Source organism: Leptosomus discolor, chromosome 4 (assembly GCF_034619465.1).
Source record: "Leptosomus discolor isolate bLepDis1 chromosome 4, bLepDis1.hap2, whole genome shotgun sequence".
NCBI classification, from domain to species: Eukaryota; Metazoa; Chordata; class Aves; order Leptosomiformes; family Leptosomidae; genus Leptosomus; species Leptosomus discolor.
In genome coordinates this window covers 17,746,599-17,753,481 of record NC_141394.1, presented here as the reverse complement: position 1 = coordinate 17,753,481, position 6,883 = coordinate 17,746,599, and positions in this window count along the sequence as shown.

The following is a 6,883-nucleotide window of genomic DNA, read 5'->3' as shown; positions in this document are numbered from 1 at the left end:
ACTGGACTATAGGTTGTTCTGCATTTTCCAGGACTTGGCCTGTGTCATCTAACGATGCCGACATAGCTCCTTGCCTGCTCCTGTGCTGCTGAGTGTTCCCAGTGCCTGGTGGGACAACGTGTGAGTTTAAATACCCCACAACACACATGAATTGGATAAACCTGCCCCAAAGATGCACAATGAAATGCCTGTGGTGATGGCTGGTAATTCATTCTGTCTCTTGACAACAGCTTGTTTGGATAATTTTTTCTTTTGAATGTTTTGTCTTAATTTGAGGATTTCTTTAAGAGGCCTTCAACTTCGAGAGAATGTGAAAAATGAAGAGCCACCTCCTTCACAGCATTTAGGAAAAAACCCACCTCATGCACTCCATTCTGGCAAGGTTTGTGGTTCACAGCGTTGTATTCATCTTACAGGTTATTTTAGTGAAGTTCATAGTTTTGTAATCCCATCTGTGCCACAGTTTTTGCTGAATCATCAAATTATAGTTCCTTCCTGACTTCAGTTAAAATACTAAGTTGCATTTTTAAGAGATAATCACAGAATCACAGATAATCTTTGATAACACATCCGATTCAGTCTGACTGCTTTTTGACACCAGAAGGGATTTGTCCACACCTGGGTGGTTTTGATGCATCCTACTTGTACTAGCCCTGGTGTGCACAGGCTTATCCAGCTTCCTGACCAGGTAACTTGGCAAACTTGAGGGTAGTTTTTTCCTGTAGTCTTGGCAAGTCAAATCAGCGTGGCAAGGAGACCAGCAGGCATTAAAGGAAGAGCTGGCAGTTTGTGACTTCGTGGAGTCTCATGTGCATTTGAATGCAGGAATGGGTAAAATTTAGCAGAATTTTACTAGAAATTTACTGTTGTTTCTCGACTCTTGTGAAAACGGTACGATTTGAGGATCTGGTGATCATTTAAGAGGCCGTACATGATAGTGTTTCTTGTAAACAGGGAGGAGCTGTGCTTTAATGAAGGTGCAGATAAGACTCTTGCAAGATGTGGTGTTCAAATTTGTTTTCAGGACTACAGTTCTTAGTATGGCAAAACAGTTGCAGATGCATTGGGACGAGGTGTTCTTAATCAGAAAAAGGGCAAATTTAATTGTTGATGCACATGTTAAAACTGGGAGAGCACCTTTGCTGTGTTCTTTTCTCACAATTAGGTATTCGCTTACAAAGACTTCCATGCCATTTTAGTTGGATTGTAAGGCAGGATTTGATTTCTAATGCATATGGAAAGTAGGTATTTTCTCTGGAGAAGCAAGCAACAGTGAAGCTACCATAAGTCTTTCAAATCTAGTAACTTCAATTTGTGAAGGCAAAGTACAAATCCAGAAAACCTGCAAGAATTTGCTGTTGTTTTACTCTTGTAATCGTGATAATCAAGACTTCAAGGGCAAGGGTCAGTGCCTTGTCTGACAGAAGCTGAGTGGGTAGGTGAGTGGAGGAAAAGCTGCGGTTCTTTGTAGAAACTGTCTGGGCACTGTGCACTGGGTTTAAACTGTGGTGCGCATTGTGAGGGAGCTAGCAGATATTGGTAGTTAAGGTTATTTCTTCATGCTCTGGAGTAACTGAGCAGTGAGGGTTTTGTTGTTTGGATCACTGTTGCCCTCTTCCCCTGCATCGGTAAAGCATATGTTGGCCCTACTGTCTCATTCTGAGCAAGGGGCAAATCTGCTCTTTGGAGCTCAGGTCACTCTCAGAACTCATGGATTTGATTTGTCTCATTAAATAAGTTAGAAGTTGTGCAAGTCCTTCTTCTGAGGGCAGACATTACTGCCCTGCTTGCTGAGAACAGCTAGATACTTCTTAGAAGAAACTGTACGGGCTGCTGTTAAGTTAGCTGGTGTGCAGTCAGGACCTGCTCTTTACGTGACAGCTCTTGCTCTCCGTCCATCTGCTGAAATAAAGGGTGCATGTAGGTGTCTAAAAGGATTTTCTATGTGGGCTGAACAATGATATATGGGAGGTTTTCTTGGAAGGGCAGTCCCCCGGCCAAAAGTGTGACCAATGGTCCTAGAGGAGGTTTCACAGAGCGGGTGTTCTGGTCTGTCTCTCAGGATCCAAGACAGGCTACTTTGCAGAACAGGCTGGAAGTATCCTTGCTGGGCCTGAGTAAGGGAGTCTAATGCAGCGTCAGGAGAACAGCTACTTACTCCTCTTAAGTATGTTGAAGTATTTTCGACACCAGTGTGCTCCTCTTTCCTCGAACAGTATGATACATATCAGCAATTAACACAGGATTGCATATGTAAGTGTTTTCTTGGATTCTTTCCACCGTGCCAAGACATTTAAAAGAGTTAATTGTTTTTTCTTCTTTCATCTTGCCCATTTCAGAAATATAAGGGAAACCAAGTCAGGTTCTGAATAAGGTCTCTGTCATGAGTTCTTTTTGCATGTGTATTGTAATGCCACTAAGGCTTCTGCTGGCTTTCCATGCGTTTTTCCAAGATGAGCAAGATCTGATCTTCTACCATAAGAAGGTGCAAAGAAAGAACTCTTTCATTAAAACCAATGTAATTCAGCAGAAGACTTGGGACTTTTTCTTTTACAAGTCACATCACTTGAAGAAAGGAATCGAAACTTTTTGCTGCTTGCTCCAAGAACAGAGAGCCAGAGGAAGTTAGTGCACAATCTGTGGTGACACGTTCTAGCTTTACAGACTGCATGCTTTTTAGTAATCCACGGAAATCATTCTTGCAGGAGTGAAGTGACAGTTCCCTGGCTTCTATGCCGAAAACTGATCTTTTTTCTTTTTTTTTAAAAAAGGTCTAGATACTGTACTGAGTACATAGTTGCTGAAAAGATGTGTCTTTCAGAGAAGGGAAATTACTAAATATTTTTAAAGAAGCAATTAAAATCTCTGCTTGGTATTTTTTTTTATGTTGTCAGTAAGTAATGGGTGCTGGGAGGAGGTTATGTTGAATAAAATAAGATAAAATGAATTTTTAAAATGTAGTCAAAGACTAGGTGCTTTTCTCCATTAACAAATATGTAGATTCTCTTCATTGTGGTTCCTGCCCCTTTTTATGTCTAACTGTGCCAGGCATATACTAAAAATATTTAATAGGATTGTTTTTGCCTGGATCACAGCCTGTAATACAAATAATGAAATTAGTGGAAGAGTTAGAGCCACTTCTTGTTTGCCTGAAACTTGGGCTAGGAGTTGTTTCACCTCCCCGCACACCCCCCTACCCCCCCAGGAGAAGATAATCTAATTGACCTAACCCTTTCTCCGCCCACCAAAACCAGTCATTTATGCAAAGTGGGACAGTTTCCTATGGGATCTCTTGTGGGAATTTGAAAACAGCCTCACTGAATGTTTTACTGTCTGCTTAATGTTGCTGACAGAGTAACTATCTCTTCTTTGAGGGCTAGAAAAATAGAACTTCACTCTTAGGCATTTTGACTAAATGTGTTTCTTTAAATACAAGGCTGGCTAAACAGCTATATGTATAATGCTCACTTTTTTTTATAGGCTTCTCACAAGCTGTGTGCAGGTTTGTATGTTAGTCCAAAGATTACACAAAAGACAGCAGCAGTGAAGGAAGACAAATAAAGCAGCATTGGGATTTAAAAGTTTGTTGGTTCCAACTCACCCATCAGCAGGCAGAACGCATAATAAAAAGTGCATGGGTTTTGGAGTGTAAAGAGTGGCTGATAAGTGGGTAGCAACTCAATTTCCTTTAAACTGATTCCAGGCTGCCTTTTGGAGAGTGTCCTGTTGTTTGGCCTAGGTTTCTGTTTCACTCATACCTTGTGAATAAACATACCCTTCAAGGGCTGGTGGTCACTCAGCTATTGGAAATACTCACTCCGACTTTCCCAAAAGGGCATGTGTATTTGGGGAAGAAAAATGCGAACTGTGTCATCTACTGACTTGTGGTTTAATCTTTATTTTGCACTTCCAGTTGATAAGACCACTTTGTGCAAAAGTAATACAGGAAATGATGCACTGCAAAAACCAAGAGTGGCAGAAAGGGAAACGGAATGTACTGGCAAGGACTCAGCGCTGCGGACACACTCTCTGCTTCTTGGAAGCGAAAAACTCCACCTACGCTGCTTTTTTTTTTTTTTTTTTTTTTTTTTTTTAGCTTAATACTGGTATTGGAGCATAGTGTGAGTAGTACACAGCAGCCTGTGGGTTTTCTTCCCCTTTGCTTCATCTTGTGGCTTCTTCAGGGCTTGGAGTGTGCTTAGACTTTGTTTGGGCAGGCAAGACTTCAGCAGGAGTCCCTGTGCTGGAGGCTGGCTAGGTGCTGCTGAGCTGCATTACTTCCGAGCATGTTTACAAGTACAGTACCTAATGCTACTCCTCCTGCTCCCAGCGTATTTCTTGCTGCAGTTGTTGCTACAGAGATGCCAGTTGTTAAGATAATAGTTTTGATTGTGATGGTGAAATGTTGTTTGGAGTGTATGATTTTGGGAGTGGGATATGTGTGTGTTGCAGGATTTGATCCAAAAACTTTGACGAATCTGTTCATATAGTCTGACTACTTGGGGCTGCATCTGTATGTCGTCTTAGTCTTTGCAGAGCTTGTGTCCTGCCTCATGTTAGGGTTGTATTTTCAGGCACTGGTGTAACCATACAGTCTTAATAGACAGGACTTTTGTTTTTTTTCTTTTTCACGAGTAGGTTGGCCACTTATTTTTTTTTTTTAAAATAGCTTGGTGGAAATGGGTCAGGCCTAGGTGGAGCCATGTCTGCGTTCATTATCGATGTTGAAAGAAGTTTGGATCAAGATTTAGATTTTGTACTTCAATTAGAACTTCAACTCAAGTTTTTAAAATATTTTTTTGTTTCATTGGGATGGATGTGAAGTAGAAACTTGACTGGATTACTTGGTGATACACCACTGGAACTTGTAACTTTTGTGTGTGGAACTTGTATCTTTTGTTTGAAAGGTACAGAGAAAAGATATTTAGAATATTGATTGAGATACAGACTATATATGAGTTGAGAGTGACTCTGTTAGTTACAGCACATTTGAAGCACATGTACTGGGGTTCTAGTAATAGAATTCTTAAATTAGCACAGCACTTTAATAGAGCATTTTACAGTGCATGTAAGGATAAAGTATACCAGGATTACAGTCAGTGACAGTAATGGAGTTTCAGTTTGTTTAACAGTATAGCACATGCTCAGGTAACAAAATAAATGCTTAAATTTGCCCCAGGCTCATGCAAATGTGCCATTACATTGACGTTATTACTTCAAATACAATTCTTGGCATAAAAGGAATGGGAAGTACCAGTATGAAGTGCAGGTAGACATGGTCTGTGTCTTAGTCCATAATCATTATTCACATAAATGTAGTTTATGCATTCAGCCTAATAAAACTGAGCCTTTCCAGTTAGGTAATTGGTTTAGTGACAAATTAATTTGAATCAAGTGGATGGTTTTCAGCTTAAAGTGCTTCAGGTATAGTGGTACACTGTGAAACCATTACAATGCATGATAGTCAAGAGGGTAAGTGTGGCATAGCATTTAAAGTCTTTTCTTAGTATCACTATGAAATGCCATCTGACGCGGGTGTGCTGACACCTTCTATTCTGTGTGTATAGGTGGCTGATTGTTTGGGGTTTTTTGTGTCTTCCTGGCAGCAACAAAAACATTCATATCCTTTTCCCCTTCCCCCTTCCTCTGCAACCTGTTGGTATCCAGTCCAGGGTACATTTCCTGTCTGTCTTCATGTTCTGTTTGAAAATCAGTGGTTTAATGTTCTTTGTCTCATTTTCTCCTCCCTGCCAGTGCAGGGTCCTTCCTGCTTCCCCCAGCAGAGCCTTTTGCCTGCTCCTAGCCTGGGGAAGTACAAAACTTGCTGTCCACAGCAGGAGCTTCTTTGTATGTGGAGTTCTTCCCCCTCTTCACGCATCGCTTCATCCCCGTTCCATGTCTCCCAACTCGAGGACCGCTGTGCTGTCTAAAATCCACTTATCAGGACTTCCTCCTCCTTCCCACTCCTTCATGTGTCCTTGAGTACATCAGGCAGGCATTGCAACTGGAAAGGTCAGGATGTAATTGGTGAAGTAAGTTCATGGTATCTTTCCCTCACAGTCCGCTTATGAGCTGTGAGGGCTTTATGGTGGGGTGGGGAGGTGGAGTTTTCTTTCTCATGTCAGGTGAGTGAGGGCAAGGATCTTTGTAGTTTCCTTTCTTCTGTGTTTTGGTTGTTCCTCAAAGTAAGTTGGAGGTGAAGCTGAAATATTTTATTTATTTATTTTTTTGTATTGTGGTATGCACAAGTCTAGTGCAGTGATTTTTGTCGAGCTGCATCACTGGCAGTTTGGAGAGGGTTGAGTAGCACAATGCTGTTGGAGCACATTGCTTCCAACTGCTCTCTAAAATTAAAAAAAAAAAAAAGCAATAGTGATCTTGAACTGGTTCCTTTGGGCATTTTGCTGGTTAAGGTTGCAACAGCTGATAGGCAGAGGGGAGCGTCCTTCACACTTAACAGTGAAAGTGAAATCTGAGGGACTGTTTTAGGCTAGATTTAACATGAACTATGTTTTTAATAGAGGACCCTTGCCCTTTTGTGGAGTATGTGTGGAAATGTAGCCATGGCTTCTTGTGTTTTGGCTTTTCCTATAGAGCTTCTCATGGTACTAAGTGAGGCCATGCTTGGGCACCGAGCAGAAGTATTGTTTGAAGCTGGCAAATGCAGTGGCTGTCCCCCTTGCTGCATGGCACAAAGATCACTGAGGTCTCACAGCAAATTGGATGAGGGAGCTGAGCTGATGAGGAATTGTCCTACCACCTACCCCTACCCCTTGCCCTCTCCTCCTGCTAACCCCCCCTCCCCAACCTTTTTTTTTTTTTTTTTTTTAATGCTGTATCGTTATTTTCCAGGGTGATCACCTCATTTATTCAGGGCTGTTTT